Raw genomic sequence first — 24,343 nt, 5'->3', positions numbered from 1 at the left:
GTAATATTAGATCAGGCAAAGTAGATGCAAAGACCAAGTGGGTTCATATTTTGAGCCTGTTTTACAAAGACAGGCATTTGTGTGTCTTTTTAAAGCAGAAATTATGGCTCTGTTGAAGTCGTGGAACCAGGTGTAAATGTTTGCATTCTGTCCAGCTTCCACCCCTGAATATGCTTCTATGCGGGCTGTGTAAAAGTCTGTCTCCCTCTTTCTATAACACGTCACCTAAAGTTAGGTACCAATTTTGCACTCAAGTTACAGAATACTAACACTTAAGTGCACAACTGTAATAACTGCGCACTCAGCAGCGTTCTATCGGGTCGATATTCACAACGATTTAACTGGCCAGAAATGGGTCCTGGCTGGTTTAGTTGCCTGTTCGGTGCTAACTGCTAATTTTGGGTGGCACTTAGCTGAACTGAAAACCGGCTACTTTGTGGGCATTCCGGGGGTGGAGTCAGCACTTGGCCAGTTACCTGCCGATATTCAGCACTTAACTGGCCAGATTAACCACATAAATAGGATTGCATAAAAAAGTCGATCCTACCTTTATGCAGTAACCCATAGCCAGGTAATTGCTGATTATTACACTTAACAGGCTCTGCATTAGCCAGCTCCGGAAACCGAGAAATTCAATCCCAGTGCCTATACATGGCATGGCATTGAATTTCCGGGTTTAACGCCAGTGGCAGTCAGGAAAACACTGATCGCTGCTGGCTGAATATCGGGCTCTGTAATTTTAGTGTGCAATTCACTTAGGGGTCCTTTAACTAAGCTGCTTAAAATGCTTTACTGCAGGGCACACTCAGGCATCCCATGGTAATTCTGGCATCAGCATGTGCTTCCCAGACTAGCAGGGTGGCTTAACCATTGGACCAGGAAATGAACTGGCCCAGGGCACTAGCGAAAAAGGGCACCAAAATCCCCCGCCTCTGATATCACCTGGTCTAATGATTAAGCCGTCAATTGCCCTGTGGGTTCAGGCATTTCTCCTTCCCTCCTTTAGTCCACTGTCCCTCCTCTTATCTCCCCACCACCCCTCTGGCCTGGTCTCTCTTTCACCCCCACCCCATACCCCCCTCCCTGTGGGTCCAATATCACTCCTTCTTCTCTCTCCCTCTCTACCCCCCCCCCCTCCAATGATCCTGTAAATGACATTTTATTTTTTAACAGAGGGGTGGGTTGGGGGCAAAGAGTAGGTATCTTCTGTGCTAATCAGTTAGTGTAGCTATATTGCCATATGCTAACTGATTAGCACATGGTTAACATGTGAGCCCTTACCGCCTACAACATAGGTGGTAGAAGGGCTCATGCACTAATCGGAAAATTAGCACATGGCTATTATTAGAACAATTCAGCCATTTTGCCCATGTGGGGCACACAGGAATGACCCATGTAAGGGAAAGGAAACTTGGTTTACTGCCTTTATGAGGTTTTTTGCAACTACATTCAAAGCGGTTTACATATATTCAGGTACTTATTTTGTACCAGGGGCAATGGAGGGTTAAGTGACTTGCCCAGAGTCACAAGGAGCTACAGTGGAAATTGAACTCAGTTCCCCAGGATCAAAGTCCACTGCACTAACCACTAGGCTACTCCTCCACTAGTTACATTCCATGTAGAAGCCTGCTCTTGCAGATCAGCAACGCAGCCGCACAGGCTTCTGTTTCTGTGAGTCTGACGTCCTGCACGACTCACAGAAACAGAAGCCTGCGCGGCCGCTTTGCTGATCTGCAAGGGCAGGCTTCTACATGGAATGTTGCTAGTGGAATAGCAACATTCCATGTAGAATCTCAAATAGTAGCACCAGAATCTCAATAGTAGCAACATTCCATGTAGAATCTCCAATAGTAGCAACATTCCATGTAGAATCTCAAATAGGGAAAGGGAAATGGGACTTGATATACCGCCTTTCTGAGGTTTTTGCAACTACATTCAAAGCGGTTTACATATATTCAGGTACTTATTTTGTACCAGGGGCAATGGAGGGTTAAGTGACTTGCCCAGAGTCACAAGGAGCTGCAGTGGGAATCGAATTCAGTTCCCCAGGATCAAAGTCCACTGCGCTAACCACTAGGCTACTCCTCCACTAAGAATGTGCTAAGGCCACTTTTTAACCACATTTTGGTAAAAGGACCCCTTAGTGTGTAAGTGCAAGGGAGTATTCACACGGGAAGGCGCATGGGTGAGGCATGGACGTGTCCAACATTTACCCATGCAATTTACAGAATACTGTAAGTTATGCACTAAAGTGCAACATTTAGGTTCATGCATTTATACCAGTGGTGTAGTAACCAGGGGGGGCCTCAGTAGCCTACCCCCCCCCCCCCACACCTTCAGTTTGGGCTCCTTTTGCTTTAATGGCTGCCCCGCCAGCCAAAGATCCACCTGCGCTGTCCGAGCAGCGTGTAAGTCAGCACGCCCACTTCAGCCTCTGATGCCGGCTCTCTCACACATGCTCAGTTCAGCGACTGAGCTAAGTATGCGCGGGAGTTCTGACGTCAGTGGCTGAAGTGTGCTGCCGACTTCAGCACTGCTCTGGCAGCACAGGGTGACCTCGCGGAGACCTCTTCGTCTGCTGGGACTTGGCATCCCCTCCAGCAAAGTTATGTATCGATGTTGAAGTTCTGGTTGTGGTGGTGGAGGGAGGGAGGAGAGAACAACTGGCTCCCTCAGTCCACGTTTGCCCCCCACCCCCGAAAATGCAGTTCTGGCTACACCCCAGATTTATACCTGCTACTGACATGGAGTAAGTAGGTGCCACTAAGTGATAGAACATAAATGCTGACTTACATAGTAACGTAGTAGATGGCAGAAAAAGACATGCACGGTCCATCCAGTCTGTCCAACAAGATAAACTCATATGTGCTACTTTTTGTGTATACTGTAAAGTGGATCCTCTTTTCTCAGCGGTTGCAGCTCTCCACCACCTGAAGATCACCTTCCAGTACTGCTCCCTTCTTTCCCCAGACCAATGAAGCTTTTTATTGCCTAAAAGGGGTTTCCTTCCATCCCTCAGTTGGGGCACCAAAACACAAAACAAAGCACAGTTATCGTTCACCTTTCTCAAGCCGGTTAGTTTTCCAGTCCCGGCTTCCACAGCTGCTGCCTCTCCCTCCCTCCTGGGGGGGGAGAGTAGCAGCACGTAATAATTAAAAAAAAAGAAAGAAAACAAATACCCTGTTCAGTGTAGAGGGGTTTTCCCCAAAACCCCAGTTCACTTTTAGTCAAGCTTTACAAAAAACACAGCTCAGTCCAGCTAGGCTTTCAAAAACCCCGTTCAGTTCTAGCCAAGCTTGAAAAAACCCCAGCTCAGTTTAGTCCGGCTTTCAAAAATACAATTCAGTGCTAGCCAAGCTTCAAAAACATAGCTCAGTCCAGCTAGGCTTTCAAAAAAAAAAAACACAGTTCAATTGTAGGCCCAAGCTTTCAAAACACAGCTCAGTTTAGCCGGGCTTTCAAACCACAGTTCAGGTCTAGCCAAGCTTTCAAAACACAGTTCAATTGTAGGCCCAAGCTTTCAAAACACAGCTCAGTTTAGCCGGGCTTTCAAACCACAGTTCAGGTCTAGCCAAGCTTTCAAAACACAGTTCAATTTAGCCAGGCTTTCAAAACACAGTTCAGTTCTAGCCAAGCTTGCAAACACTCAGCTCAGTTTAGGCAGGCTTTCAAAAATAATGTAATGGCTTTGCTCGGGCTCAAAGCCTAGGGTCCCACCCTCTTGGTCAGTCATACTCCTACCTGACCTCCTCCCGCTTGACCCGGCTTGGCCCCGCTACGTCCTTGGCTTTCGCTGAGCCAGAGCTGAAAAGTCCATCGGCTCTTCCAGGGTGTTCTCCGGTTCAGTCAACTACTACTACTACTTAACATTTCTAGAGCGCTACTAGGGTTACGCAGCGCTGTACAATTTAACAAAGAGAGACAGTCCCTGCTCAAAGAGCTTACAATCTAATAGACAAGTGAACGGTCGGTCCGATAGGGGCAGTCAAATTGGGGCAGTCTGGATTCACTGAACGGTAAGGGTTAGGTGCCGAACGCAGCATTGAAGAGGTGGGCTTTAAGCAAAGACTTGAAGACGGGCAGGGAGGGGGCTTGGCGTAAGGGTTCAGGAAGGTTGTTCCAAGCATAGGGTGAGGCGAGGCAGAATGAGCGGAGCCTGGAGTTGGCGGTGGTGGAGAAGGGTACTCCATAGGGCAAGGCTCACTCTCTTCCTCTCTCTCCTCAGGAGCCCAATCCATATTCTCCTCGCCCCGCCCTTCCCCCAGCTGCTCCCCCTTTCTTTCATTAAAGCTCTTTGGTGGCTCTTCTTTCTCCACCCACCTGTTCCACCACCTCTTCCACCAGGTTGGAGAATCAGCCTTATTCCTTCCCCTGCGGCCCTCCTCTGGAGACCTCTGGGAATGCACATAGTTTCTCTTATCCCCGGTCTCCCTTGGGGCATGCTGGGAGTTGTAGTTCTTTATTTCTAGTTTTTTCCTGGGGGATGCCTGCCTATAACGGGGGTATTCTGGCCTATCCCAGGGTTCCTTTGGGACCTGTCCTACATACTCTTTACAATACCTGACCTTGATTTGTTTCTGCCATTTTCAGGGCACAGACCGTAGAAGTCTGCCCAGCAGTAGCCCCGCCTCCCAGCCACCAGCCCCGCCTCCCACCACCAGCTCTGCCACCCAATCTCGGTTAAGCTCCTTAGGATCCATTCCTTCTGAACAGGATTCCTTTATGTTTATCCCACGCATGTTTGAATTCCGTTACCATTTTCATCTCTAGCACCTCCCGCGGGAGGGCATTCTAAGCATCCACCACTCTCTCCATGAAAATATACTTCCTGACATCTATTTTGAGTCTGCCCCCCTTCAATCTCATTTCATGTCCTCTCATTCTACCGCCTTCCCATCTCCGGAAAAGATTTTTTTGCGGATTAATACCTTTCAAGTATTTGAACGTCTGTATCATATCACCCCTGTTTCTCCTTTCCTCCAGGGTATACATATTCAGGTCAGCAAGTCTCTCCTCATACGTCTTGTAACACAAATCCCATACCATTCTCGTAGCTTTTCTTTGCACCGCTTCAATTCTTTTTACATCCTTAGCAAGATACGGCCTCCAAAACTGAACACAACACTCCAGGTGACTTAACACTAGTATTCTGGGTGCCCGGATGCCAATGTAGAATTAGCACCAGTGCATCTTGGCGCCTAACTTTTTGAATCGTTTATAGAATTGCCCCTATGCAATTCGCTTCACACACTTTTATGCCTGGGGTAATTTCATAAAAATCCATTTTACCCAATGAAATGTTTTTTTACATGCAAGAAGTGTCCTTTTAACCAAAGGTAGAAAGAAAAGGGCTAATACGTAAACACTAGCCACATCATTTGCAGTTCTACCCAAATATTCAGCATCAGTCAATCTGGATATCCAAAAAAAAAAAAAAAGACCCAATGATTTTCTATGGGACAAACATTTCCAGGTTATGCAGCACAGAAACTTACATACAGTGATGTTTTGGTTGCCACAAGCTTGGTTTTATGTATTTATTGGGATTTATTAACTACCTTTATGGAGAGATTCACCCAATGCGGTACACAATAGGTAGAGTTTAACATGAAACTTACAATTTTGTTGATAGCATATGTAACCAGGTACCTCTAGGTCCAGCCAAGGATAAAACAGTCTCCTCCAGCCACGGGCTCCCGGTACAGTCAAGAAATAAATGTCCACCAGCAACTTCAATCTTAAGGACTTTATTCCATGCAGGTTTCTAGTAGACCTGATACACAGTTCCAATAGCAGCATTCACCTTCATTCTTAAGCCCATATAAGCCCCCTGAAAGCGTGTGGCAAATAGTCCCCTTTAAGCAGTAGGCTATCAGCACATACCAGGATTCAATACAGGCTCCCAGTCAGCTCCACTCTGGGCTCTTTATCCAATGCACAATAAACAGTAGTTCAATTCCAAATAGAAGCAGTTCATTCAGTTCATCATCACAGTTCAGTCACAAAGCAGCAGTTTCTACCTTCTACTCTCTTTACCTCCAGGATAGTTCAATACTTTAGGGACTCCTCATACCCAAGGGATTTCACCCTGCATCAGCTTCACTGGTAAATTCAATACTTTAGGGACCTCCCTTACCCAAGGATTTTCAGCCTGCAAATACTTTTGGGACTTCCTCACACCCAAGGGATTTCAGCCTGCTTCAGTACTTTAGGGACGGACCTCTCTTACCCAAGGGTTTTCAGCCTGCAACTGCTTCTCTCCTTCTGCTTCTCTCCCCTGGGACTCCTTCCCACTTGCCTAATCAATCCCTGGCTTCTGCTACCACAACCAATCATTCTCCTTCCATTAGCTTCCCCCCACACCCATACCAGCTGAGTTAAGCATTGGACTAATGATGAGCTCCTGCACACAGGGTTTCCTATCTCTCTTTCCCCCTAGTGGCAGCCCATCTACACATCCTGCCAGCTAACACCCATGTCTTCCCCTATAGCAGCTAGGAGTCCAGTCCGGGTTCTTCATCTTACCCCCTGGCTCCTTTCCTTAAATGCCTTCTGGGACTTGTATTTCAGACTGAAGCTGCCTTAACCCAACTATCCTGGATGTGACTCTATCACACATAACAATAGTAAAATGTACAAGTATAAACAAATACAATGAAATAGATTAGTTAAGCCTGGCCTCTTCTTTCTATATCCATGCTGGCTCTTCCCCATTAAGCATTTTTATCCATATAATCAGTAATTTTGTTCTCAACAGTAGCTTCCATCATTTTCTATGGCATTAATGTTAGAGTCAATAGTCTAGCCCTATCATTGTACCTCATAAATAATGCATTCTATCTATAGCATTTGGTATTTATTTTATTTATTTAACACATTTATACCCCACATTTTCCCACTTAGTTGCAGGCTCAATGTGGCTTACACAATACCACAGAGGCAGGCTACGGTTCGGTAAAATACAAATACACAATATAGTAGAAGCAGTGGCGTACCAAGGGGGGGGGGGGCGGGGGGGGCGGTGCCGCGCGCCTGTCAGCTCTTCGTTTTCATGCTCCCTTTGCCCCGGAAAAGGTTACTTCCTGTTCCGGGGCAGAAGGAGCATGACAACGAAGAGCCGGCAGGCGCACGGCACCCCCCCCCCCAGCGGCGTGCACCCGGGGGGGGGTTCTTTCGCCGGGGGATCGAGGGTTCTTTCGCCGGGGGGGGGGCATCGCGCTGTTCCGGGAGGGGTCGCTGCACCCGGGGGGTGGGGCGCATCAGCGATCCGTCCCGGGTGTCAGCCCCCCTAGGAACGCCACTGAGTGGAAGGCATATAAGAAACATAAATAAAAGCAACAAAAAAATAAAGAGTGGAATGCCACCCTTCAAAAGCTAAGTTCACATGAAAGAAGTGCAGAGTTCCAACAATAAACACAGATTCATCCAAAGACTAGAGCTTCCTAAACTGTGGGTCAGGACACCAAACAGGGTCATAAATAAATAATAAATCCCAATTAAAAAAAAAATAAAATAAAACCCACAGCACCGTAGGTTACGGACTCCCATGGTAAAGGAATAATGCAACCTGCAATCAGCCAGTTAAAAAGAATTTCCAAGCACACGTTGGTACCTTGATAATTGGCCTATACATGTTACATCTTATGAACTCCAGAGGAAAGCTCTCTTTAGTATGATGTGAAAACTATAGGGAGTACTAGTAATAGTAAATTTGAGAGACTGAGAGTCTGAGATCATACTCCAGATACCATGACTTGGGAGTGAGGTTCATTACGGTCATGGCATGTGCAAACTAATCCATTTGGAGACACTGCCCCCCCACCCCCCGAGTTAACGCACAGTGAAACATAGCAGTTAAGAAAACATTCCTTTCAAACTGCCTCTCCTCTATTCTCAACTCTGCCCGACCCTCCAAAAATGCTGTCTTCTGCAACAACTCCACCACTATCCCCAAACTGCCCTACTGTCATTCCTTTTAAATACCTCCCTGCAACCTAACTGCCACAGCTGCTCCCAATCCGCCCCCAAACTATCCCTTGCAACTGCCCCGACCCACTAACTGTCCACACTCATCAAAACTACTCCCTGTAGCTTTCCCCAACCCCCTCCCCAAAAGAATGCCCCACCCAGTGCTCCTCAAACCTCCATAATGCCCCATCTCTCTAAACTACCCCCCCCCCCCCCCACACACACACACACACACACACATAGATATATAGTGGGGTTGGAAAGAATTCTCTGAGCCATGCTACTCATGCTTTCCACACTTGTTTTTCTGTTTCTGCAGAGAGCAAGCTTACTAAATGAGGCCCTTTCAGTTCATGAAGGTTGTATTACTTTGACAGTAAGGCAGCAGCACCTTACATGGAATTACTGCCTTAAAGGCAGGAGGACATCTTAATTAGGTTCTACTGTGGCAAGATTTAGTATTCCCGTGACACAGACTTCACTCCCAACTACTGCAGAGACAAATTAGCTAAGGAAGCATGAGCTGTTTTCTTTCTTTCCACACCCTCAATAAATAAATATTCTGATATAATCTCATTTTCTTTCTCTCTTATCCCATCTTATTGGCACTAGGTTAGCTCTGTAGTATCAGACTTATTGCTACTGGTGGAAACAAGCAATACAATCCTATGGAGTGATTAAGGAGGTTAGGGCTATTCAGCTTGGAGAAGAGACGGCTGAGGGGAGACATGATAGAGGTATATAAAATAATGAGTGGAGTGGAACAGGTGGATGTGAAGCGTCTGTTCACGCTTTCCAAAAATACTAGGACTAGGGGGCATGCGATGAAACTACAGTGTAGTAAATTTAAAACAAATCGGAGAAAATATTTCTTCACCCAGCGTATAATTAAACTCTGGAATTCGTTGCCGGAGAAAGTTGTGAAGGCGGTTAGCTTAGCAGAGTTTAAAAAGGGGTTGGACGGTTTCCTAAAGGACAAGTCCATAAACCGCTACTAAATGGACTTGGGAAAAATCCACAATTCCGGGAATAACATGTATAGAATGTTTGCCAGGTGCCCTTGGCCTGGATTGGCCGCTGTCGTAGACAGGATGCTGGGCTCGATGGACCCTTGGTCTTTTCCCAGTGTGGCATTACTTATGTACTTATGTACTAAACGCAATACTTGAGGCACGGCTTGCTGTCTGTCCTGTTTTCAATGACGCACCTCTCAGCTCTTGTTTTTCCCTCACTTATGCTTCCTCTGTGCAGGTAGGTCTGCTCATTGGGACATTTAATTACTGGGGGGAGGGGGAGGGTTCTTTTTCCTTGTAACCAGTCACTGAACTGTTGTGTTAAGATCACTGGCAACATGTAGCCCCATGAAAGGAGTACCACAAAAAAATGCTATCAATTATCATCTGACAGTCTGAAGTTCACGTTTGTCAACCTAGAGCTATTTTAAAAATCTGTAGACGAGTGATCTATAGGGACTGTTTGCTGATTAGAACAATTATGAAGCCTCAAACTAGCTTCCAATAACAAACAGTACTTGTTATTATAATTAAGAACATGATTAATTAGTCAGCACCTGGGTTTATGACAAATAAGGGTATCTTAACATATCTGATGAGTTAAATGAGGTCTAAGATCCCTGTTCTGCAGAAGGGAAGATTCACAAGCTAATGCGTGCCACGAGGCCTGGTAGACGTTAATCAGAGGTGTTCTGAAGATATACCCAGGTCCTAATGATACATTTTAGCTAGTTTTAACAAAGGACCATCAATCATTTGCTCTGTTGGGTTCTCTTACCCACCCCAATGACACCTCAGCTGTCAGCTATAAGTTTTTCTTTCAGTGTTTAGGCCAGCTCCATTTCCACACTCATATTTCATAAATCAAAGCCACTTGCCCCTCCCCCCAAAAAAGAGAATTTATCATCTCCTCCTTCTCCATAAATTTGTGTATTTATTTCATATCTCTGCTCAGAATCAGGATGTGCATTCATTAACCTGCATTGCGTTAGTGCTTCTTAAAAAAAAAAATCTAGTGTGTGCAAAAATGATTTTTTTTTTTTGTTACATTTGTACCCCACGCTTTCCCACTCATGGCAGGCTCAATGCGGCTTACATGGGGCAATGGAGGGTTAAGTGACTTGTCCAGAGTCACAAGGAGCTGCCTGTGCCGGGAATCGAACTCAGTCCCTCAGGACCAAAGTCCACCACCCTAACCACTAGACCACTCCTCCACTGTTGCTACTATTTGAGATTCTACATGGAATGTTGTTATTCCACTAGCAACATTCCATGTAGAAGTCGGCCCTTGCAGATCACCAATGTGGCCGCACAGGCTTCTACATGGAATGTTGCTAGTGGAATAGCAACATTCCATGTAGAATCTCCAACAGTAGCAACATTCCATGTAGAACCTCCAATAGTATCTATTGTATTTTTGTTACATTTGTACCCCGCGCTTTCCCACTCATGGCAGGCTCAATGCGGCTTACATGGGGCAATGGAGGGTTAAGTGACTTGCCCAGAGTCACAAGGAGCTGCCTGTGCCTGAAGTGAAAATCAAACTCAGTTCCTCAGGACCAAAGTCCACCACCCTAACCACTAGGCCACTCCTCCACTGTTACTACTATTTGAGATTCTACATGGAATGTTGCTATTCCACTAGCAACATTCCATGTAGAAGTCGGCCCTTGCAAATCACCAATGTGGCCACACAGGCTTCTGCTTCTGTGAGTCTGATGTCCTGCATGACGTCAGACTCACAGAAACAGAAGCCTGCACAGCCTTCTACATGGAATGTTGCTAGTGGAATAGCAACATTCCATGTAGAATCTCCAACAGTAGCAACATTCCATGTAGAATCTCCAATAGTATCTATTTTATTTTTGTTACATTTGTACCCTGCGCTTTCCCACTCATGGCAGGCTCAATGCGGCTTACATGGGGCAATGGAGGGTTAAGTGACTTGCCCAGAATCACAAGGAGCTGCCTGTGCCTGAAGTGGAAATCGAACTCAGTTCCTCAGTTCCCCAGGACCAAAGTCCACCACCCTAACCACTAGGCCACTCCTCCACTCCAAATTAATTTATTTGCTGCATTTATATCCCACATTTTCCCACCCATTTGCAGGCTCAATGTGGTTTACATTATGCCGCAATGGCGATCGCCATTAACGGGATGAGAAATTCAGATTATTAATACAATTAAGGTACATAGTAAATAACAGAAAAATAAGGAGTAAATAAATAAATAATTCATATCAGGCATACGAGATCAAGGACAAGGTATAACATACAATAATAATAATAATAATAATGTGATTAAAGCAACCTAATAACAAGAGTTCAAGATTGATTTGTTCTGGTGTAGTTTTGAAGTTAAGTCTTTTTTTTTATGAAGGATTCATTTCATAAGACTCTTTAAACAGGTTGGTCTTCAACAGTTTCCGGAAAGTTATCAGATCATGCGCTATTTAACATGTACCAACCTACAAATTAACATGCATACAATTGATTTTTGTCACTGCAAGAATTTTGGACATCATAGATGAAACTTCAGCCTTACACCCCCTCCCCCAACTAACTTTCAGGCCCCTACGTTGTCCCCCCCCAAAACAAAACCGTGCTTTTAAATATTAAACTTTGTGTGTGGATATGTATCACACGGATGCAGAAATAAATGAGGCAATTTCAGAGTCATTTGTTTAGTTAAGTGGGTTATTTGAAAACTGCCCACACTTCCTGCAGGTAAAAGTGCACCTTGATGGTTCTCTGAGTGTGTGTGGCTGTCAGGGCATGTTGATTTGCTGCTGCCCCCCCCCCCCCCCTCCCTTCCGAAGCTGCTGTCCATGGTGACTGCTTAGGCTAGCCTAATGTATGGGCCATCCCTCAATATATGCTTAAAATTTATTATTAAAATTAATATCTGAAATGAAAGAAAAAATACCCCCCAAATTGAGAAAAAAGAGACCAAAACAATCCACAAATGAACTCAAAAAGTTTTGCCTGTGCAAATCTCTAATTCAGAACCCTCATCTAAAAAGCCAGGAGGTGAATTAAAATGATTTACCTAAGTTTTAAGGTTTGGAGAACAATCCAGATAGGTGGAGATATACCTAAAGACGCCCAGCTGACTCTCTTCACCCTGCTTCCAGAGCTGAATGGCTCCAAAACGCAGTGAAATTTGTAGAGGTTACCTCTTGTTAATGGAGGATTTGTCCTTTGGAAGCCCCTCTGTGTCTGCTCTTGCTTCGGGCAGGGTGAGGCTTTACAACTATCTTTCTCTTTTGGTTGAAGCTCTGGAGAAATTCATCTCTGCTTGCTGGAGACCCTGGGAATCATCTGAAACCCTCAGAGTTGAAAATAGACCATTGAAGTTAACTCTGTCACTGCTGGTGGGGGCTGAGTTAAGTCCACTAACTTCCTGTGAGTTTCACTGGCCTGATTTTAAAGAACCCACTCCATGTCTTCCCTTTAGCTGTATGCTTGCTCTGCTAGAGTCCCTGGACAGGTAGGTTCTGGATTTTTTTTTTTTTTTTACTCCAACTAAGTTCTTTTTAAGTTCAAGGTAACTGGCCCTCTTTATAATGAGGTCCAGAAATGCCAAGTTATCCAGTTCCAGGCTGAAGATTTGGGGACAGTCCTGGTGTAGAACTTGCATCCCAAAACAATGTGGGATTTATAGTGCCTCCCATTAAAATCAGTGTTATAGGTCCCATAATGCACCAGCATGGGGGTGGTAAGAAATCCAGGGCTGTGCTAAAAGTCTCCAGCCTGAAACTGGGTAACTTGGCATCTCTGAAGGTCCCCTGCACACAAGGCTATCACAGCGACTGTCCCAGTGGCTCAGTAGAGGTGCTGTGTGCAGAGCTGCCAAGTTACCCATTCCAGGAGGGAGACTTTTTGTCCGGTCCTGGATTTCTGCCAACTTCATCCTGGTGCTTTATGGGACCTGCAGCGCTGATTTCAATGGCTAGAATCATGGACTACAAATACTACACTGCTTTGGGATGTAAGTTTAAAACCAGAACCGGCCAAAAAGTCTCCCTCCTGGAGTGGGTAACTTGGCAAATACATTTTTGCATTCAGACTGAACTGGATCCAAATCTCTTGCACTGTTCATATTGCTAAACCAGAGCTGGCAAGTTACCCACTCCAGGAGGGACTTTTTGGCCGGTTCTGGCTTTAAACTTACATCCCAAAGCAGTGTAGTATTTGTAGTCCATGATTCTAGCCATTGAAATCAGTGCTGCAGGTCCCATAATGCACCAGGACGAGGTGGGCAGAAATCCAGGACTGGCCAAAAAGTCTCCCTCCTGGAATGGGTAACTTGGCATCTCTGGAGGTCCCCTCACACAAGGATATCACAGCTACTGTCCCAGTGCAGTAGCAACACCTACAGACAGATGATCAAAAGCAAACGCCGGCGCTAGAGGTAGGGTTACCATATGGCTCCAGAAAAAGGAGGACGGATTGAGCCAGCCGGGTTTTACTTCCATTGCTTTCAATGGAAGTAATTGAGCCAGCCGGGTTTTACTTCCATTGCTTTCAATGAAAAGCAATGGAAGTAAAACCCAGCTGGCTCAATCCGTCCTCCTTTTTCTGGAGCCATATGGTAACCCTAGCTAGAGGCTGTTAGCGCCATAATAGAGCCGGCGTTTGCTACCGCCCCATGATCCCAGCCCTCGAGCGCGTGAAACAACACGCTCGAGGGCTTTTAGCAAAAGTAGCATGCATTTGCATGCTAAACAGGGCTCTTAGCGCAAGTAGCTTACAAATGCATGCTAATCAGCGCTTAACGCATTCATCCCCAATGATCAACAACCAGAGCGCCAAAGATTTGGTCGTTGGCCGCGACAAACCCTACACCAGCTCCGAGCTGGTGTTAGGGTTTGCAGATCATTGGGGAGGAATGGTTAGCCCTGTCCAGCATGCATTTGCATGCTGGTAGGCCCCCATTCACCCCTACAGCAAACCTGTCAGCGAGGGCAGTTGAGGACGTCCAAAATTGGATGTTTCTATGAGAAAGACGTCTTTCTCATAGAAACATCCAATTTTGGACGTCCTTAACTGCTCATTGCAGAAACGTCCAAATTTTGGATGTCCTCAACTGCCCCGTCACTATACCTCCGACACCCCCTTGAAATTTGGCCGTCCCTGCAGCAGGGCAGTTGAGGACGTCCATCTTCCGATTTAAAGATGGACGTCCTTCTCTTTTCATTGAGATGGACGACCTTCTCTTTTCATTGGTCTCCAGCCCAGACCTGTCAAACAAGTGCGGGAGGATTGTGCTGAGCGCATGCTCAGGCACAATTCTCCCACACTTCTACCCCATCAACAGAGATAATTGCGCTGCTTAAATTTAAATGCATTATCTCTGATCATAGGTCTAATAGCGCCCCGCGCTGTTCCAGCGCTATTTTAGAGCGCTGTTTGGAACAGTGTGGGGCTTTTCATCATCTGCCTGCTAGTTGTCAGATTTTGGCCCATGGTTGGAGGGTTCTGGCAGAGGATTGCCACTGTAGTGACTGCATTAAGGGGTCCTTTTACTAAGCTGCGGTAAAACGTGGCCCGCAGTAGTGTGGGCGTGTGTTTTGGGCTGGGAAACGGGTGTGCGCTAAACTTAAAACTAGCGTTCACCTATTTACATCCTGAGCCCTTACCGCCACCCATTGATCTAGTGGTAAGGGCTCACGCACTACACGCATGGTAACCATTTGGCACGTCTACTGCCGATTACTGCCGAAAGCGCTGTGCACAGTAGAAAATTAAAAAAAAATAATTTCTACCACCGTAATGAGCACATGCCAAATCCAAAATTATGTTTTGGTGAACAAAAGAACATAAGAATAGCCATACCAGGTCAGACCAATGGGCCATCTAGCCCAGTATCCTGCTTTGAACAGTGACCAATCCAGGTCACAAGTACCTGGCAGAAACACAGTTAGTAGCAACATTTCATGCTACCAATCCTAGGGCAAGCAGTGGCTTCCCCCATGTCCATCTCAAACTATGGACTTTTCCTCCAGGAACTTGTGCAAACCTTTTTTAAACCCAGATAAACTAACCACTGTTACCACATCCTCCGGCAAAGAGTTCCAGGGCGTAACTATTCTTTAAGTGAAAAAATATTTTTCCTATCTGTGTTAAAAAGTATTTCCATATAATTTTGTTCAATGTCCCCTGGTCTTTGTACTTTTTGAAAGAGTGAAAAATCGATTTACTTCTACTCGTTCTACACCACTTAGGATTTTGTAGACCTCAATCATATCTCCCCCTCAGCTGTCTCTTTTCTAAACTGGAAAACCCTAACCTCTATAGCCTTTTCTCATACGAGAGAAGTTCCATCCCCTTTATCATTTTGGTTGCTCTTCTTTGAACCTTTTCTAATTCCACTATACCTTTTTTGAGATACGGTGACCAGAATTGAACGCAATACTGTAGGTAATTTAGGGGCCTTTTTACTAGTGTTAGACTCTGGGCTAAGCCCAGATTCGACGCGTCAGTTTTTAGCGTCCATTTATTTTTATTTTTCTACGTAGGCCCTACCATAGCTTAGTAAATGTGCCTCTAGAAAGGGACAGTGCTTTTTTTGTGCGGTCCGGCTCACCTGTCCGCTCCCTTCCGTTTGTGCACCCGGCCGTGCTCCCTGCATTGCAAAACTTTTGTTTACCCAAAGTCACGGCGAACCGGCAGTGAAAGCAGCAGGCAGGCAGGCTCACCTCCTCGTCGCTCGCTTCCCTTCCCTCTCAGCGCGTCCCGCCCTCCTCTGATGTAATTTCCTGTCCGTGAGGACGGGACGCGCTGAGAGGGAAGGGAAGCGAAGCAAGCAACAAGGAGGCGAGCCTTCCTGCCTGCCTTACTGCTGTTTTCACTGCCGGTTCACCGCGATTTTGGTGAACAAAAGTTTTGCAACCCAGGGAGCACGGCCGGGTGCACGAACGGAAGGGAGCATGGAGGTGAGGGTGGGCAGGTGGGGCTGGGGTTTGAATGATCTCGGGGGGGGGCCAGGTGGAGGCTGGGGCGAGTCAGTGGACATGGAAGGGAGGGGGAGGATAGGGGGCAAATGAGAATCGCTGGACATGGAGGGGAGGGGAGGACAAGGGAGAAAGGAGAATCATTCTGGACATGGATTGGAGGGGAGGGGAGGGCAGGGGAGAGAGGAGACATGCTGGACATGGATGGGAGGGGAGGGCAGGGCAGAGAGAATTGTTGGACATGGAGGGGAGGGCAGGGGAGAGGAGAATCGCTGGACATGGATGGGAGGGGAGGGCAGGGGAGAGAGGAAAATTGCTGGACATGGATGGGAGGGGCGGGCAGGGGAGAGAGGAGACATGCTGGACATGGATGGGAGGAGAGGTCAGCGAAGAGAGATTTGCTGGACATGGATGGAAGGGGAGGGCAGGGCAGGAGAGAGAGGAGACCTACTGGACATGGATGAGAGGTGAGGCTCACTTCCTGTACATTAATGCCCTTGAGATATTTAAACATCTCTATCATGTCTCCTCTCTCCCTCCTCTCTTCCAGTGTATACATGTTGAGGTTCATAAGCCTGTCCCTATATTTTTTGTGTTCAAGACCGCTTGCTAATTTTGTAGCCGCCCTCTGGACCGACTGTATCCTGTTTATATCTTTTCATAGGTGCAGTCTTCAGAACTGTACACAGCACTCTAAATGGGGCCTCACCAGAGACTTATACAAGGGCAGTATCACCTCCCTTTTCCTGCTGGTCATGCTTCTCTTTATGCACCCAAGCATCCTTCTGGCTTTGACCATCACTTTTTCTACCTGTTTGGAAGCTTTAAGGTCATCAGACACAATCACCCCCAAATCCTTTGTACACTGAAGCACTTCACCCCCTAAACCTTAAAGAAACTTCAGACCGCTCAAAACACGGCAGCTAGGCTTATCTTTGGAAAAACGCGATTTGAAAGTGCAAAACCCCTTCATGAAAAACTACACTGGCTCCCAATCAAAGAACGCATTGCTTTCAAAATCTGCACTCTGGTTCACAAAATTATCTACGGTGAAGCTCCGGAATACATGACAGACTTGATCGACCTACCAACTAGAAACACATCCGAATCAACACGAACGAACCTAAATCTGCACTACCCAAGATGCAAAGGACTGAAATACAAATCAACTTACGCATCCAGTTTTTCCTACATAAGCACACAACTGTGGAACGCATTCCCAAAAGCCTTGAAAACTACGAACGACCATCTAAACTTCTGGAAAACACTAAAAACTAACCTGTTTAAAAAGGCATACCCTACCGATCCAACATAAATGCCTGATCTTTGCAACACAACAAAACTAAAGAACGTAATGGACATAACACAGCTCTTCCGCTGTACGATTCCCTAGTGTGGCTGTGCCACATGAACTTTATCTTACCACAATATCACTTTGTATTTGTTTACACCGGAGTCTGTAACGCCTCTCCGGTACTATGTAAGCCACATTGAGCCTACAAATAGTTGGGAAAATGTGGGATATAAATGTAACAAATAAATAAATAAAATACTGTATCGTTCCCTCGGATTCTTGTGACCCAAGTGCATGACCCTGCATTTTTTAGCATTAAATCTTAGTTGCCAAATATTGGCCCACTAAAATGAGCATGCACATGATGTGAGGGGAAGAGCAGGGGTTGGGGACCCCCGCCAGCCAAGGTAAGTGAGGCGGCGGCAGCAGGGGGAAGCAGCGGGGAGGCAGACCAAATTGTGCCCCCCCCCCCCCCCCCCACACACACACACACACTTTGAGCTCTGGATCCCTTCACATCAAGGTCTGGCTTGGCCACTGCTTTTTTTTTTTATATCTTTATAATTTTAAATTAGAAAACATGAACATAAGAAAACAAAAGAAAAAACAGATGACAGTGGGTTAACATTGAATATAACTGACAGCATATGTAAACAAGTAATTTATAAGTTAAATAAGTAAAACAAGCAGTTATTAGCCCGTTAAACTTGCATATTTGTCTAGCAATGACCAAGTTTTACGAAAGGACAAAATATGACCAGTTCTCAAAGCAGCTATTTCTTCATATCGCCTATATGAACAAAGCCAATTCCACCACTCATGGTAGGAGACATGCTGATTATTCTTCCAGTGTAGAACTATCAGATGGAGTGCAATCGAGATCATTAAATTAAACAATTTAGCATGTTTCAATGGAATTAATAGGCCAGGAGTAGATGCTTTAAGAATGAGTACCTTAAAGGTTAACATATGTGAATTATCGAATATTGTCTGAAGGGATCTCCAGATCAATTTGCAATACAGCTGCAGATTAATGCAGGAATAGAGCATGTGTTCTAGGGACCCTACTGCAGATTGACAATATTGGGGGTGCTCAAGCAGATCACCACTGCTTTTAACATTCAAATGACTATCAACGTATTACGGATTTCCACTAATGAGATTCTGAGAGGCTCCCACCCAGTTAAATGGTACTGGTTGACCCAGGAGCTGATATTCAGCAGTACTAACCAGACAGTGTCGCTGAATATCAGCTCTGACCCCACCATGGCACTCGCCAGTTAGTGCCAGGGAAAAGTCAGGAGTTACGTGGGTACTGGTGATATTCCGTGCCAGTGCTTATATAGTTAACAGGCATATAGAAACACGCAAACAGTCCTAACTGTGCCCAGTTAGCTGTGCAGGTACAACACTGAATTTCAGGCCTGGAGGTCTGATTTAGCCAGTGATGATCAGTGTTTAAAGAAATAAGAACCCAATAATCTTTGGTTACTTCTGTGGATGAGAGTGTTGATGTAAACTTTGCTTTGAGGTTGCATATGGTATAAACCGCTGTGATTTGCTTTGCAACCTTAGTGGTATATCAAGTTTAATGAACACTAAATGATAAATATAGTAACATGGAGGGGCATATTCGATATGACGTCTAAACCTGAATTTGGAAATTCCGAACAGGAAAGAAGGTCATTTTCAACAAAAAGAAACGTCTATCTTGAAAATACTGTTTTGAAAAACATTTTGTGATTTGGACGTTTTGTTTTTCGGTCCATTTTCAAACAAAAACCATCCAAATGCAAAACACACAAAATCAAGCCATTAGGATAGACCATAAGAAAGGTTTCAGTCACAGGAAAGCATTCATAGAGGATAACAAAGTTCAAACTGCTGTAAAGTCACTCAGTTCTATTACATCTGAAAAATTTATTTTGTAGGAAGACTAATATTTCAAAATATCAAAACATTCAGAAAAATGAGAGACTAGTGCTTGTTCTGACTTTGGTGCTAGCCACACAGGTGTAAAATTATTTACATGTCCTCAGTGTGGTAAAAGATTCACAGGCAAGACATCCCTCATAGTTCACCAGAGAATCCACGGAGGTGTAAAACCATTTACATGTTCTGAGTATGGTAAAAGCTTCAGAAAGAAGGCATTGTTTGCAATGCATCGGAGAATCCACACGGGAGTAAAACCATTTACATGTTCTGAGTGTGGTAAAAGCTTTGGTTGGAAAGAAAGTCTCACACGGCATCAGAGAATCCACACAAGGATGAAACATGCACTGAGGAGGTAAAAGCTTCACTTAGGTAATTAGGGAATATACACTCTTGCTATGGAGTATGGAAAAATAGCACTCTGGTACTTGTGACCTGGATTGGACACTGTTGGAAACAGGATGCTAGGCTTGACGGACCTTTGGTGTGTCCCAGTATGGCAATACTTATGTACTAATTTTGCCATTAGTGCATGGCCGTTAAAAGAATTGCCCCCCCCCCCCCCCATTTTGTAGGCAGTGATCCTGTACTTACCTGTTAGCACACAGTAGTGTGGATGTGCTGTTTAGGGCAGGAACACCCACTCTTCACCCCTGACCCCCCCCCCCCCAACTGCAACAAAATGTTTAGCACACACTAATTTGGCAGTAACCACGGGACACCTGAACGAATCCTGTGGTACATTGGATGCACTTAGCACCTAACCCAGCATAGGAAAAGAGCTCCCAAGTTATGTCGAATGCAGTGGAAGCTTGAAGAGTCTTTCCCAAGGTCACAAGGAGCATCAGTGCAAGAAGCAGAATTTGAACTATAGCTTCCCCGGTTCTTAGCTCCTGCTGAATTCATTTTTACCTGTGAAAGTCTTTAAATATTTGAACTAAATCTTTATTGCTTCAGAACAAACATCTGGATTGAACTGTCCATTTCTGGGAATGGAGAATAAGAGAAGCAAGTGATCCCCGGTGTCAATGACCTCCCTGCATTTACTGGTCCAGTACATAAGTATTGCCACACTGGGACAGACCAAAGGTCCATCAAGCCCAGTATCCTGTTTCCAACAGTGGCCAATCCAGGTCACAAATACCTGGCAAAATCCCCCAAAAGCTCAATACATTTTATTCCAGAATCTTGCTATTCTTTGGGGTTCTATATGGAATGTTGCTACTAATTGGGTTTCTGCCAGGAACTTGTGACCTGAATTGGCCACTGTTGGAAGTAGGATACTGGGCTAGATGGACCCAGTATGGCTATTCTTAAGTTCTTGTCAAAGTATGAAAATATATACCTTCAGTCCTGAAGGGAAATCCCTACTCCAAGTCAGAGGATCTGCCCCTAAAGGCAAGAGCCCACGTACTGAGTGAAAGCAGAGAAAGGGTTGGAGAAAATAGGTTTTTGTGTGTACACTTGGATAAGCATTACGCCCTCTGGCATATATGAACAAGGTATTATGAGCATAAGAATCTAAGATATGCCATGTGCACTGTGGGGAGCATATCCGGAGATGGGAAGGAGGTAGAACTAGAGGGCATGAAATGAGATTGAAGGGGGGCAGACTCAAGAAAAATGTCAGGAAGTATTTTTTCACGGAGAGAGTGGTGGATGCTTGGAATGCCCTCCCACGGGAGGTGGTGGAGATGAAAACGGTAACGGAATTCAAACATGCGTGGAATAAACATAAAGAAATCCTGTTCCGAGGGAATGGATCCTCAGAAGCTTAGCTGAGATTGGGTGGCATAGCCGGTGGTGGGAGGCGGGGCTGGTGGTTGGGAGGCGGGGATAGTGCTGGGCAGACTTATACGGTCTGTGCCCTGAAAATGACAGATACAAATCAAGGTAAGGTATACACAAAAAGTAGCACATATGAGTTTATCTTGTTGGGCAGACTGGATGGACCATGCAGGTCTTTTTCTGCCGTCATCTACTATGTTACTATGATGCTTATCCCAGAAATAAGCAGTGGATTTTCCCAAGTCAATTTAATAATGGTCTATGGACTTATCCTTTAGGAAGCTGTCCAGACCCTTTTTAAACTCCGCTAAGCTAACCGCTTTTACCACATTCTCTGGCAACAAATTCCAGAGTTTAATTACACGTTGTGAAGAAACATTTTCTCCAAGTCGTATTAAATTTACTACTTTGTAGCTTCATCGCATGCCCCCCATGAACCCCGTGTCCTAGGAGTTACGCCTCTTGCAAGGAGAGAACTGCCTCCTGTGAAATATGTAGCCCTGGACTCCCACCAGTTAGCTATCTGATGAAGATCTACAGACCCAGGAGACTACTTTTATTTTTGGTTTTCCACATTTCTTTTCCATTAAATAACTCTGAATGTGCAACAGCAGGATTTTTTTTTTCAAGTTGTGATCCCTTTTAAAAATTATCTGAAAGTGTTTAACGTTTTACATAAGCTTTAGAGATTAACAGAGACCCTTGTGATCTCAAAAACCCATACACAAGCACTTTGCCTTCTCTGAGGTAGGACATTTCCTAGAACTGGAAAAAAAAAAGTGGTAACTTTTTGTTAGAAGAGATCATTGAAAATACAGCTTACTGTGCTTCTTGCAAAAGCATTTGCAGCTCAAAGCATCTTTTCAGAAGCACCGGGCATTAATTGTTCATTTCTGCCTTGGAAGCAAAACAGTCCAGGCAAAGAATAAATTTCACACACTTTCAAGTTGCCTTAAAATCCAATTTTGCTCCAGCTGGGTAGCCTTGTGTGCTGTAATATAGTTCTGTTAAAGCCACTGCCCACTGGGAACTGGTTGAAGGTCGTTATGCAAATCTAAAGTGAAATCTCCGGGCATACAGACAATAGTGTCAAGTTTTTAGAAGTGAAGATTGAATGGCTAAAGCTGGAAGAAATAAACCTAGCGTGGGACGGCTTTCCTATTTCCGATTATCCACCCAAGCTCTCCTTGAGTCACAGGTCTTTGCACCACCAGGAAAAAAAAAATGCTTGAAAACAAGGAAACCTGATATGAAGCTGCAGGAAGGAAAAAACGCAGGAGGAAAATCAAAAAATATATTTGTTTCACCAAAAGGGTAGGGAGTGGATGCCTGGAATGCCGTCCCAGAGGCGCTGGAGACAAAAAATGGTGATGGAATTCAAAAGGCATGAAACGAACATGGAGGATTCCCAAATTGTAAGAATAATATGTAAACAAAGAATAGGGGCTTCAGCTCAGAACAGCAAAATAATTATGTTCCCTTCCGAGAGCAACAATTACAACCCTAAAGAAGGGGGAGGGGCCAACCTGGAGGAAGCACCACCACCAACTCCAGGCTCCGCTCATTCTGCCTCGCCTCACCCTATGCTTGGAACAACCTTCCCGAGCCCTTAGGCCAAGCCCCCTCCCTGCCCATCTTCAAGTCTTTGCTTAAAGCCCACCTCTTCAATGCTGCGTTCGCCACCTAACTCTTCCTCTCAGGAATTCCAGACTGCCCCAATTTGTCTGCCCCTATCGGACTGACTGTTCACGTGTCCTTTAGATTGTAAGCTCTTTGAGCAGGGACTGTCCTTCTATGTTAAATTGCACAGCGCTGCGTAACCCTAGTAGCGCTTTAGAAATGTTAAGTAGTAGTAGTAGTTACAGTCCTAGTCTCCTTACTAGGCAGACTGGATGGGTCATTCTGTCTTTATCTGTTATCATCTACTGTGTTACTATGTTATAATATATTGTAAATAACTGGCATATTCAGTATTCAAAAGCAAGTCCTGAACCTTAACGGGTAATAGTTATTTGCATAGAAGGGAGAAACAGTTAGGCAGAGTCCAACCACTACGATTGGTATTATCCCTGACCCTCCTGCATGGTATCATCTAGACTTCGTTCCACTATTTTGCCTCTGAGTGACAGACCCCATTTCTCACAGCCACCCCACACTCCTAATTCAAGTAACGAATGTCATTCCTCTTTGTCTCATCTCTTCCAAACAGCTAGTTCTGTCTTCTACTCAATCCTCCTAATAACACTCTGGCAAAGTTCTCAAAAGAAACCAAAATTACTCAAGAATTACTGCAATTACTTGGTCAGGCCCTTTCTGTTCACTGATTCTAAAGGAGAGAGCACTTGCTGGAATAGAAGCTCTGTCTTGATGAACAGGTTTTCAGCTTCCAGTAACAATGGCTGGCTGAATATTCATGGCCCTGTTCCCTTCACTAAAGGAGCACGGTCTCTGCATCTTTTAGTATAATTTAAAAACTGCATTCTGAATATTGGATGTGTTTACGTTTTTTTCAGTCTCCCGATGTGCCATATTTTACAGGTCTGCTGTACTAGGATGGTTATGTAAATATTTGGAAGTTTAGACCCCTAGCACTCGTATCATGAGATTACTGTTGGGGTCCACCAGCACCATTTTGAACCTAGAGTCTAAAGAGTCAGTAGTGACTTAAAATTGCTCCTGCCCCAGCTGCTAAAAAACAGAAACCCCTGGTAGGTATAGGAGGGCAGTAGGGTCTTTGCTAGGGGTATGCAGCTAAGGGGGCACTGGTCCCTTTAAGATGTTCCTTTAAGATATCTCCCCCCAGGAAGAAGAATAACGGAGCTTGCATGGTTGATCATTAGTTAAGAGTCAAGAAAAAATCCACCGAATGCTGAATTCCCACGGGAGGGACACACAGGGTGACGGATATTTAATAACATAAGAATAGTCAAACTGGATTACACCAATGGTCCCTCCATCCCTGTATACTGTTTCCAACAGTGGCCAATTCAGGTCACAAGCACCTGACAGAAACCCAAACAGCAGCAACATTCCATGTAGAACCCCAAACAATAGCAAGATTCTAGAATCCTAAAAGTAACAAGATTCCATGCAGAATCTCAAAGAGTAGCAACAAGGGCAATGATTATTCATTTACTTTGAGATTTAGTAACTCTCCAACAGTACTGAGTTACCACAGGTTTGTGACTTTTGTCTTTAATTAAGCCATGGTAAAATACAATATTGTTCCTCAGCTTTGTAACTTCCCCCCTTAGTGTGCACTAACATGGTAAATTGAGCTGTAGGTCAACCTCTTAGTCAAACCTTTCATCAGCATTTTCTGAGTTAATTATCGGGCATTTTCGAAAGAGAAGGATGCCCATCTTTCGACACAAATTGCAAGATGGGCTTCCT

General features: G+C 45.0%; 1 protein-coding gene and 1 long non-coding RNA gene across 2 annotated transcripts in view; both read right to left on the bottom strand.

Annotated features, from left to right (window-relative positions):
• The window catches only part of LOC115471366 (cadherin-13-like), a 439,543-nt gene that overhangs the window by 282,224 nt on the left and 132,976 nt on the right, over positions 1-24,343 (bottom strand).
• On the bottom strand, positions 4,477-13,181 carry LOC115470906. Its single transcript, XR_003942258.1, has 3 exons — positions 13,093-13,181; positions 12,235-12,237; positions 4,477-4,487 (listed from the first exon to the last, which is right to left on the bottom strand). It is a non-coding gene; the product is annotated as an uncharacterized LOC115470906 (long non-coding RNA).

Source organism: Microcaecilia unicolor, chromosome 5, assembly GCF_901765095.1.
Source record: "Microcaecilia unicolor chromosome 5, aMicUni1.1, whole genome shotgun sequence".
In the NCBI taxonomy this organism is placed as follows: Eukaryota; Metazoa; Chordata; class Amphibia; order Gymnophiona; family Siphonopidae; genus Microcaecilia; species Microcaecilia unicolor.
Note: the sequence above shows the minus strand (reverse complement) of the source record. Positions and strands in the feature narration are given on the sequence as shown.